General features: G+C 36.7%; 2 pseudogenes; one reads left to right on the forward strand and one right to left on the reverse strand.

Moving 5' to 3' along the window:
• Window positions 1–1,201: 1,201 nt before the first annotated feature.
• LOC132280396 (small nucleolar RNA R71) lies at window positions 1,202–1,300 on the forward strand (annotated as a pseudogene).
• Window positions 1,301–5,836: 4,536 nt separating this feature from the next.
• Window positions 5,837–5,935, reverse strand: LOC132280431 (small nucleolar RNA R71; annotated as a pseudogene).
• Window positions 5,936–12,167: the final 6,232 nt, after the last annotated feature.

Raw genomic sequence — 12,167 nt, forward strand, 5'->3', positions numbered from 1 at the left:
TTAAGGCATCTGGGAATGGAGCTCTTGGCTCAAAAACCTTTTCAAACATTTTCTTTGAAGTCTCTTCAACACAAGAAGTTTTGAAATCATTTGCAAATTTTTCTTTTCAACATCACTTTTCAAGATATTCTTATTTGAAAGATCATGTATATGCAATGAAGGAGGAATAGGATGTGAAACGGGATGGGTGTTAACTTGTGGTTGCACCGGTTCACTCTCTTCATTGGATATACCCACTTGGTTGTCCACAATCTTCCCACTTCTCAAGGTAGTCACCGCATTGACATGCTCTATTATGTGACCTTCCGATGAGGAATGAGTCTCCACAACACATTGTTGCTTTTATAGGGCATTCAAAGGCATTTTCCCTTTCTCTCTAGCATTTAAAGTACTAGTTATTTACCCTACTTGGGTTTCTAGCTTAGCAATGGATTGAGAATGAGAATGAAGCAATTGAGTGTTCGCCTCTAGAGTTCCTAGAGCGGTCAAAACTTTCTCTTCAAAAGTGGGACTCCTAGCATTTCCTTGAGAATATGATGGTTGATTAGGAAAATGAGAATTAGAAAATTGATTTCCTTATGATTGAAATGGTCTATATCCTTGGGAACCTTGGTTTTGTATTGGAGGTGGAATATATTTCCCTTGGAAACCACCTTGGGGAGGGTTTGAGCCTTCCCCTTGGTTTCTCCAAGAGAAATTCGGGTGATTCCTCCAACTAGGATTATAATGATTGCCATAAGGATTAGTCCCTTGATTAACAAAAGTTATATTAACTTGTTCATGATGCTCACTTTGCACATATCCGTGAGGACAATTGGAAGTAGAATGTAAAACACTTGAATAAGTCATACATGTCTCATTGGATGCATGATGGGAATGGTTAGGGATGGAAGATACTTAATTCGCTGAGTTTTGGTTGATTAAGAATTGATCAAACCTTTAAGATAAGGATTTCATCTCGGCGGCTATTTCATTGGAATGGTCGACTTGATGTAAGCCAACGCTCTTCCTTCCATTTAAATTCCTACCATTCTTAGAAGATAAAGTTCAATGCAAAGAATTCTCACTCATGCTCTCATAAAGACGCCACACATCATCCTCATGCCTATCAATGTAAGAACCACCCATGGAAGCATCAACCATGCCCTTGTAATTGTCCGATAAGCTCTCAAAGAAATATTGAACTAATTGCAATTTGGGCATGTCATGATGTGGACACTTCCTAAGCAATTCATTGAATCTTTCCCATGCCTCATGGAACGTTTCCCCACCCCCGTGTGAAAACTCTCGAATTGAGGTTCTCATGGCATTGGTCTTAGAAATAGAATAGTACTTCTTCAAGAACTCTTGTTACATTTTTGCCCAAGAAGTTATTGAAAAAGGCCTAAGATTGTTAAACCATTATTTTTCCTTGTCTTTAAAGGTAAATGGAAAAATTTTAAACCTTAAGAGCTCTTCCGGCATGTCCGTGTATCTCAGGGTGGAACATACTTCAAGAAACTCATCCAAATGCTTGTAAAGTTCTTCACTTGGGAGTCCATGATAGTTAGGAAGCATTTGAATGGTTCATGGTTTGATCTCATATTGGTGTGCTCTAAATGGTGGCAATTGAATGTATGTGGGTGCATTGTATTCATTAGGCACATAGTGATCTCTTAAACCAAGGGGAGGATTAGCAATTAGAGGTGCAATATGGGCACCTTGATTGCCTTGAATGATGGGAGGTGGTGGAGCATAGATTGGCCTTGGCATTCCTAATGGAACTTGGCTTTATTGTTATGGTGGGTGAATAAATGGCCTCAGCATGCCTAATGGTACTTGCATGTTATCATGATGCACATTGGGGTGGAGGATGCCTTGTTGGTCTATGTGACCAAGGTCCTCCACATGGTCCTCATTATATCCTTCCATTGATGAAATGGATTAACTAGAACTTCCTCTTCCCCTAGGGTTTCGAACAACGGATTCAAGATGAAAATTTAGAGGGACAAGAGTGGGTTTTAATGATCTACAACCATGCATGCACAACAAAACACAACAAGTAACAAGTAATGAACAAACACTTCACCTTCGCAACAAATCAACAATCAACAAACTTCCTCCACATACAATGTTCCCATACTCCCATGTTATCAACAATATGCAAAGAAAAGTAAAATTGCCTCCACGCGGGCTCACGATTTATAAATTAAAAAAAATAAGCATCCACGCGGGCCGACGATTTAACTAGAGATTGAGTTAAGAAAGAGCTCACAAAGGGTCCTTTAGCACTTCAATTTATTTTCAATTTTAAGACTTGCAAATTTTTAAAATTTTGCATTTTTCCTTTGCTTTGCTTAGCTCTTTACTTGAAATACTCCTTTGCTCACCTTCTTTACAATGCACCTAGTCAAACAAGAACTAACACAATAAGTAACCAAAATGAAAACAAAGTAAAGACACGATCAAAAGAGTACTAATTCCTAATTGATTCCACAAATACAACATTGCCTTCAATCAATCCCCGGCAACGGCGCCAAGAACTTGGTGTGTCGTCAACCCAAACCCAAAGTTTGTGCACCAAAAGATAATGGTGTATAGCTATGATAAATGTGGCCAAGTTTTACATTTAAAAATTGCCACTACTACCTTTCACTAAAAATATAGTTAGGGCAAGTAGGTGATGAGCGTTGAAAAGTGCGTATTTAAACCCCTTAAGCTTAGGCATTCTAGTACCTTTATCTATCTTACTTTACCGTTTTAGATTGATTTCGTATTATTTCCATTTTCAGTCACTTATCCCGAAAATAAGCTAACTCAGCCAAATAAGAGTAGAAATGAAGCAATTCTGGGACGAATCAAAGAAATGAGCCAAGTGGAAGCAAAAGGAAAAAAAAGGTGGAAATCAACATCTTCGATCGATCTCAAATCAAAGTTCGATCGATCCAACATGATCGATCTCAGCACTTCAAGATGGATCAGAGCCATTATGACATTTTTAGAGATCTCAAAAGTTCGATCGATCCAACATCATTCTTCGATCAATCGAACTGCTTTGTCCTTATCCAAATGATTGATCTTATCTAGCTGTACCACCCTACCAACTACTTTTGTCCTTTTCCCAAAAATATCTTCAAAATATCTCAGATTTGTCTTTATCCAAAAAGCGCCGCTATTGAAGATCAATCCAGCCTAAGTTTGATAGATCTCAGCCATGTTCGATCGATTCAAGTCCAAGGTTCGATCGATCAAACTTCCTCTAGTGCGAAAAAGTTAAATTTCCAGCTTATTAAAAGTTGTCCTTTATCCAATCATTGGGGAATATTTTGTGCACGATCCCAGCTCATTTTGTGTGTCATTTTGACCTACCTATATAAGGATAAGGATTGTTTTTTACATGCTAACACCTCATATCACATCATATTATCTCATACCTTGTAAGAACTCTTGAAGAGCAAGCTTAGAGGAGGAGGAGGCTAGAGACACCATTGGAGACTATTCATCAACCAAGGAACAAATCTCTACCATGGAGTTAGCACTTGAGGGTTGGAGAAGCACTACCATGAGTGGCTAGACATCCTCTTAGGGCTAGAGTTAGCCCCAAGCATGCTTTCTACATCTTGATTTTGTATACTATTGAGGGATTAGTGTTGTAATACATGTTTTGGCACTTTTATATATATAGATCTTGAATGATTTATGTGGTTTAATGCTTCAAATTGATTATTTCATTCTATCCATATGCCTATGTATGCTAGAATAGATGTTCATGTATTTGTCTCTATTCCTTGTGTTATTGATGCATGTCTATGTGTATTAATGCTATAGATCTAGAGATTGTCAAAATATAGTGCTTAAAGGAATGCTCTTGTAATTTTCTAGGTGGTTCATGCTTATTTCTTGATGGATTGTGCCTCTCCCTTAGTTTAATTAGTTTAATTTCATGTCATTAGCTTAATTGTAGTGTAGTGGTAGCTTAGTTGTTAGATGGGAGGACAATCCATGCTTGTTGTTTGATGTTCCATACTTTTGAATGCAAGTAGCATATATCTCTAACCTTGTGGTGTATTTGGCTTGTGAGCTTAATGAAAGGATTAATGACTTGCTAGATATATTGTGCTTTTCACATGCTATTTAGACAATATATACTTAATCGCTAGATATATTATGTTTTTCACATGTTGATTAGACAATGTATGCTTAATTGGTCACCCTTGCTAATTGAATCAACCAACCACACACACACATCAATATTGCAACACACATTTCCCTCATTAGTCACTAGTTAAGGGTGTAGAAAAGCATTGCTTGGTGGTGACCTCTACACCCCAAGATCTCTCTCTCTCTTACTTATTCTTTATTGTATTCAATTAGTTAGTTTAATTTGCTCTCTAGTTTAATCAACCAACCAACCATTTGTTTGATCACTCGACCTACTAACCCTAATAGTGATTCCACAACCAAATTCGACTCCAATCCCTTGGGACGATCCCTACTCACCCTAACTATATTTTTAGTGAAGGTAGTAGTGGCTTTTATAAATGTAAAATTTGGCCCTCGCCTTAATGCACACTCTCTAAGCTTATGGTAGGACGACGACCACCAATTTTTGGCACCGTTGCCGAGGACTACGCAACGTCGTATTTGTGGAATCAATTAGGAATTAGTACTCTTTTGATCGTGTATTTACTTTGTTTTTATTTTTCTTTTGATTACTTATTGTGTTTGTTCATCTTTGACAAAGAGCATTGAGCTAGAAGGCAAGCAATGGAGCCACCAAGCAAAGGAGCTAAGCAAGCAAAGAAAAATGCTAAAAATTTTATAAAAAAAAAAATATATTGCTAAGCTAAGCTATAAATTTGGAGTTGAAGTGCTAAAGGACCTTTATAAGCTTTTTCTTACTCAATCTCTTAGTTAAATCGTCAGCCCGCGTGGAGGCTTGTTTTTAAATTCTTAGACAAATCGTGAGCCTACGTCGAGGCATTCTTAATTATTCTTTTCATCATTGTTGTTAAAGCATAGGAGTATGGGTTAAGTGTTTATGTAGGAAGTTTCATTGAATTTTTGTGAAGTTGAAGTGTTTATTCATTCATTGTGTTTATGTGTTTTTTAAATTATGCATGCATGGTCGTAGATCACTAAGACCAACTCTTGTCCCTCTTGATTTACATCTTGAATCTGTAGTTAGAAATCCTAGGGGAAGAGGAAGTTCTAGTTCTACCCGATCCATTACATCAATGGAAGGCCATAATGAAGAGCATGTAGAGGACCTTGGTCACATAGACCAACAAGGTATCCTTCATCCAAATATGCATCATGAGAACATTCAAACACCATTAGGTATGCCTAGGCCATTCATTCACCAACCACAATAACAACAAGGCCAAGTTCCATTTGGAATGCCAAGGCCAATGTATGCTCCACAACCTCCCATCATTCAAGGAAATCAAAATCAAGGTGCCCATGTTACACCTCAAATTGTTAATCCTCCACTTGCTTTAAGAGATAACTATGTGCCTAATGAATACAATGCATCCACATGCCTTCAATTGCCACCATTTAGAGCACATCACTATGAAATTAAGCCACAAACCATTCAAATGCTTCCTAACTATTAAGGACTTCCAAGTGAAGAACCTTACAAGCATTTGGATGAGTTTCTTAAAGTATGTTCCACTGTAAAATATACGGACATGCCGGAAGAGGTCTTAAGACTCAAACTTTTTCCATTCACCTTAAAAGACAAGGCAAAGTATTAGTTTAACAATCTTAGGCCTTTTTCAATCACTTCTTAGGCAAAAATGCAACAAGAGTTCTTGAAGAAGTACTATCCAGTTTCTAAGATCAATGCCATGAGAACCTCAATTCGAGAATTTTCACATGAGGATGGAGAACCGTTTCATGAGGCATAGGAACGCTTTAATGAATTGCTTAGGAAGTGTCCACATCATGACATGCCCAAATGGCAATTAGTTTAATATTTCTTTGAGAGCTTATCGAACAATTACAAAGGCATGGTTGATGCTTCCATGGGTGGCTCATACATTGATAGGCATGAGGATGACATGTGGCGTCTTTATGAGAATATGAGTGAAAATTCTTTGCATAGAATATTATCATCCAAGAATGGTAGAAATTCACAAGGTAAGAAGAGTATTGGCTTACATCAAGTCGACCACTCAAATGAAATAGCCGCCGAAATGAAGTCTTTATCTCAAAGGTTTGATCAATTTTTGATTAACCAAAACTCGGCGAACTAAGTATCTTCCTTCCCTAACCATTCTCATCATGCATCAAATGAAACATGTATGACTTGTTCTAGTGTTCTTCATTCTACTTCTCATTGTCCTCATGGACAAGTGCAAAATGAACCTAATGAACAAGTCAATGCAGCTTTTGTGAACCAAGGGAACAATCCTTATGGTACCCATTATAATCCAAGTTGGAGAAATCATCCGAATTTCTCTTGGAAAAACCAAGGAGAGGGCTCCAACCCTTCCCAAGGCGGTTTTCAAGGGAATTACATTCCACCTCCTCTTCAAAACCAAGGATCCCAAGGTTATAGACCTTATCAATCGTAAGGGAATCAATTTGCTAACTCTCATTTTCCTAACCAATCTTATTTCCTAGGAAATACTAGAAGTTCCGCCTTTGAAGAAAAAGTTTTGAATACTTTGGGCACTCTTAAGGCTAACACACAATTGCTTCATTCCCACTCTCAATCTATTACGAAACTAGAAACCCAAGTAGGGCAAATAGTAAGCACTGTTAATGCAAGAGAGAAGGGAAAGATGCCTATAAATGCCTCACTTAAGCAACAATGTGTTGTGGAAACCCATTCCTCATCGGAAGGTTGAAATGTCCAATGAAAAGAGTGAACCGGTGCAACCTTAAGTTGTCACCCGTCCCGTTTCACATCCCATTCCTCCTTTATTGCATATACATGATCTTGTGAATGAGAAAACTTCAAAATGTGATTTGAAGAGTGATTTTGATAATAATTTGAAGAAAGATTTGCAAAAAAAATGAATTTGAAAAGATTTTGTTGAAAAATGATTTGAAACAAAATGATTTGAAAAATTCTTGTGTTGAAGAGACTTCAAAGAAAAATTTTGAAAAATTGATTGAACCAAAAGTTCCATTTTCGGATGCCTTAAAAGGATCCATTTCAAAAGATAAGCAAAAGGCAAAAACCAATGAAATCATGGAAATGTTTAGGCAAGTAAAAGTCAATCTTCCACTTTTGGATGAAATCAAGCAAATTCCGGCTTATGCCAATTTCTTGAAAGACTTGTGCACCCAAAAGCGAAAGAACAAGAGCCAAACACCAAGAAAAGTGGTTTTGACCGAGCAAATAAGCTCAATTTTGCAACATAACACTTTACCAAAGTTTAAGGACCCCAGTTCACCTACTACTTCATGCATTATTGTTGATCATATCATTAATCGGTCGCTTCTTGACTTAGGAGCAAGTGTTAACCTTCTTCCATACTCGGTTTATGTCAAATTGGGCCTAGGTGAATTGAAACCGACGTCGGTAGTTTTACAACTTGCCGACCGATCCATTAAGAAGCCTAGGGGTATAATTGAGGATGTTTTGATAAAGATTGACAAATTCTTCTTCCCCATTGATTTCGTTGTCATTGACACGGAACCAGTCCCCAATCCTAAAAGCCAAATTCCCGTTATCCTTGGCCGTCCTTTCTTGGCAACCGTTAATGCCAACATCAATTGTAGGACGGGGATAATGAAGATCTCATTTGGCCACATGAAGGTGAAGTTTAATATCTTTAATCCTACACCTAATTCATTTGACAAATATGAAGGAGAGGTTAATGTTGTAGACAAATGTCATGATCTTCAATGTCAAGGAAGTGAGCTTTTGTGTAAGACCAAAACTTCAAAGGGATCATTTTCAACCTTGCATTCTCAAAGTGTTGTTTCAAATTCTTGCTTTGAAAGGGCATGGAAGCCTAAAGGTTGTGATTGCATTGACAAGGGATCAAAAGTTTCTTTTGAGCTTAATCCAACAAGTTCTTCAAAGAACCATTTGTTGGGCGGAGTTCAAAGCATCTATCACCCCAACAAGGAGGGGATGCATTACAAGATCTTTTATCCGGGCTAAAAGAGCCCAATGTCTTGCTAAAGACGTTAAAGACTAGCACAACATTTCATAGGGTGTCAAAACCCTATTCCTCCCTCATTTCTATCTTAAATTTCATTTCTTGCAAAGTCTAGATACTTATTTTTGGTTCATATGCATTACTAGGAACTGTAATTATGATTGCATGCAATTTTGTGTTGTGATTGAGCATTTTGCTTAAGTTCGATCGATCTCAAATGAGAGTTCGATCGATTGAACTTCCACCTGCATCCAACACTTACAAAAATTTTCCACCTGTATCCACCTGTATCTAAATCACCTCTTTGTCCCATCGTTCAAACTTATTCTCAGATCAATCAGAAGACCTTAGATCGATCCAAGTTCAAAGTTCGATCGATCTTGAGATCCAACACTTAGAAAAATTTTGAGCCAGCAAAAACCTACATATTTCAGCTCTCTGTCTCATCGATCGAAAACATTTCAAGATCGATCTGAAGTCCTTCGATCGATCCAACTTCAAAGTTCGATCGATCTGCAAGTTCTAACACTTAGCCAAATTTTTGAACCAAAAACCTGCATATTTTTGCTCTCTGTCTGATCGATCAAACATTTTGTTCAAATCGATCTCAGTTCTTCAATTCTCTATTTTCACCTTTGTTTGACTTTATTTGCCTTTTTAATTTTAACAAAAATTCAAAATTATTTTTATTTTATTTTATGTTCCAAAAATCACAAAAAAAGATTTATTATATTTAAAAAAAAAGAAAAGAAAAAAAAAGATGGATTTTACTTTATTTATTTCAAAAATCCAAAAATATTTTTATTTTTCAAAAATCCAAAAATATTTTCTATTTTTCAATTTTTATTTTTAATTTTTAATTTTAGTTTTTAATTTTTCAAAAATTTCAAAAAATTCCAAAAACACTTTGAAGAGTGATGAGCATTGAAAAGTACGTATTTAAACCCCTTAAGCTTAGGCATTCTAGTACCTTTATCTATCTTACTTGACCATTTTAGATTAATTTCGTATTATTTCCTTTTTCAGGCACTAATCCTGAAAATAAGCTAACTCAGCTAAATAAGAGCTTAATTGAAGCAATTCTGGGATTAAACAAAGAAATGAGCAAAGTGGAGAAAGAAGGAAGCAAATGAAGCCAAAGGTGGCAAGCAGCAAAGTTCGATCGATCCAAGTTCAAAGTTCGACCGATCGAACAATGATCGATCTCAGCACTTCAAGATAGACCCAAGCCTTGACCCAAAAGCATAAAGTTCCAAAAGTTCGATCAATTTAACACCATCCTTCGATCGATCGAACACTTTTGCCCTTATTCAAATGATTGATCCTATCCACAGCTGTACTACCCACTAACCACTTTTGTCCTTTTCCCATAAATATCTCCCATAAATATCTTGGATTTGTCTTTTTTCCAAAAAACTCAGCCAGTTGGATCGATCCAGCCTAAGTTCGATCAATCTCACTTATTTTCAATCGATCCAAGACCAAGGTTCGATCGATCGAACTTCCTCCAGTGCGAAAAAGTTAAAATTCTATCTCATTGAAAGTTGTCCTTTATCCAATCATTAGGGAATATTGTGTGGATGACCCCAGCTCATTTTGGGTGTCATTTTGACCTACCTATATAAGGATAAGGATTGCTTTTTACAAGAGGAAGCCAACATTATTTTCACATCATCTCTTGGAGAGCAAGCTTAGATGAGGAGGAGGCTAGAGACAACATAGGAGTTCTTCATCAACAAGGAGCAGATTTCAACCATGGAGTTAGCCCTTGAGGGTTGGAGCATCATTACCATAAGTGGCTAGACATCCTCTTGGGGCTAAAGTTAGCCCCAAGCATGCTTTCTATATCTTAATCTTGTGTATTATTGATGGATTAGTGTTGTAATTGATGTTTTAACACTTTGATATATATAGATCTTGTTTATTCAATGATTTATGTGGTTTAATGCTTCCAATTGATCATTTCATTCTATCCATATGTCTATGTATGCTAGAATAGATGTTCATGTGCTTGTCTCTAGATTTTGTGTTATTGATGCATGTCTATGTGTATTGATACTATAGATTTGGAGATTATCAAAACATAGTGCTTAAAGGAATGCTCTTGTGATTCTCTTGATGGTTCATTCTTATACCTTGATGGATTATGCCTCTCCCCTAGTTTATTTTCATGCTAGTAGTGTAGATGTAGTGTAGTTGTAGTGTAGTGTTAAATGGGAGGATAATCTATGCTTATTCTTTGATGATCCAAGCTTTTGAATGCAATTAGCATATGTCTCTAACCTTATGTTGTATTTGGATTGTGAGCTTAATAAAAGGATTAATGACTTGTTTTGATTTATTGTACCCTTCACATATTATTTAGACAATATATGCTTGATTGCTTAGATATATTGTGCATTTCACATGATGTTTAGACAATACATACTTAATTAGTCATCATTGTTTGTTGAATCAACCAAACACACACACACCAATATTGCAACACACCATTTGCCCTCATTAATCACTTGTCAATGATATAGAAATGCATTGCTTGGTGGTGATCTCTAAACCCCAAGATCTCTCTCTCTCTCTTACTTACTCTTAATTGCACTCTTTTGCTATTACTTAGTTTAATTTAGTTGCTCTTTAATCAACCAACCAACCAATTATTTGATCACTCGACCTACTAGCCCTAATTGTGATTCCATAACATTGCTCGATCCTTATAATCCCTTGGGACGATCCCTTCTCACTCATACTACATAGTATAGGTGTTAAACGGTTTAGAAATTTAAGTATGATGCCCACTTGACACTAATCTCCAAACTCAAAGTGTTGTGCATTATTTTGTGCACACCTAGGGCCAAGCATCATAGTTTTTTGCGCCGTTGCCGGGGATTTGTTGATTAGATTTGGCAATGTCAGATTTGTGGAATTGATTAGGATTAGTCCTCTTTTGATCGTGTCTTTACTTTATTTTTATTTTTCTTTTTGGTTACTTATTGCGTTGATTACTTAACTAGGTGCATTGTTGGAGAGGAAGCAAGCAAAGGAGCCATTGAGCATTCAATTCAAGCAAAGAAAGTAAAAAAGCTAAAAATTCTAAAAATTGCTAAGCTAAGCTTTAAATTTGGAGTTGAAATGCTAAAGGACCTTTGTGAGACTTTCTTTACTCAATCCCTTAGTTAAATCATCGGCCCGCGTGGAGGATTATTTTTAATTGTCTTGCATCATTATTGTTAAAGCATGGGAGTATGAATTAAATGTTTGTGGAAGAAGTCTAATTGCATTGTTGTGAAGGCATAGTGTTTGTCATTCTTTGTGTTTATTGTGTTTTGCATTGTGCATGCATGGACGTCGTTCATTGAGACCAACTCTTGTCCCTCTTGATTTGCATCTTGAATCTATCGTTAGAAATCCTAGGGGAAGAGGAAGTTTAAATAGAGCCAATCTTTCAATGGATGACCATAATGATAATCATGTTGAGGACCTTGGTCACATAGACCAATGAGGTATCCTTCATCCCAATGTGCACAATGAGAACATACAAGTACCATTAGGCATGCCTAGGCCATTCATTCACCAACCACCACAACAACAAGGCCAAGTTCCATATGGAATGCCGAGGCCAATGTATGCTCCACAACCTCCCATAAACAATCAAGGAATTCAAAACCAAGGTGTTCATGTTGCACCTCAAGTAGCTAATCCACCTCTTGCTTTAAAAGACCATTATGTGCCTAATGAGTATAATGCATCTATATGTATCCAATTGCCTCCATTTAGAGCATATCATTATGAAATTAAGCCACAAACCATTCAAATGCTTCCCAACTATCATGGACTTCCAACTGAAGAACCTTAGAAGCATTTGGATGAGTTTCTTGAAGTATGTTCCACCGTAAAATATACGGACATGCAGGAAGAGATTTTAAGACTCAAACTTTTTCCATTCACCTTAAAAGACAAGGCAAAGTATTGGTTTAACAATCTTAGGCCTTTTTCAATCACTTCTTGGGCAGAAATGCAACAAGAGTTCTTGAAAAAGTACTATCCAGTTTCTAAGACCAATGCCATGAG

The sequence above is a fragment of the Cornus florida genome, unplaced genomic scaffold, assembly GCF_030987335.1.
Source record: "Cornus florida cultivar Cherokee Brave unplaced genomic scaffold, ASM3098733v1 CherokeeBrave_3.0.0_Hap2_Chr10, whole genome shotgun sequence".
Taxonomy (NCBI): Eukaryota; Viridiplantae; Streptophyta; class Magnoliopsida; order Cornales; family Cornaceae; genus Cornus; species Cornus florida.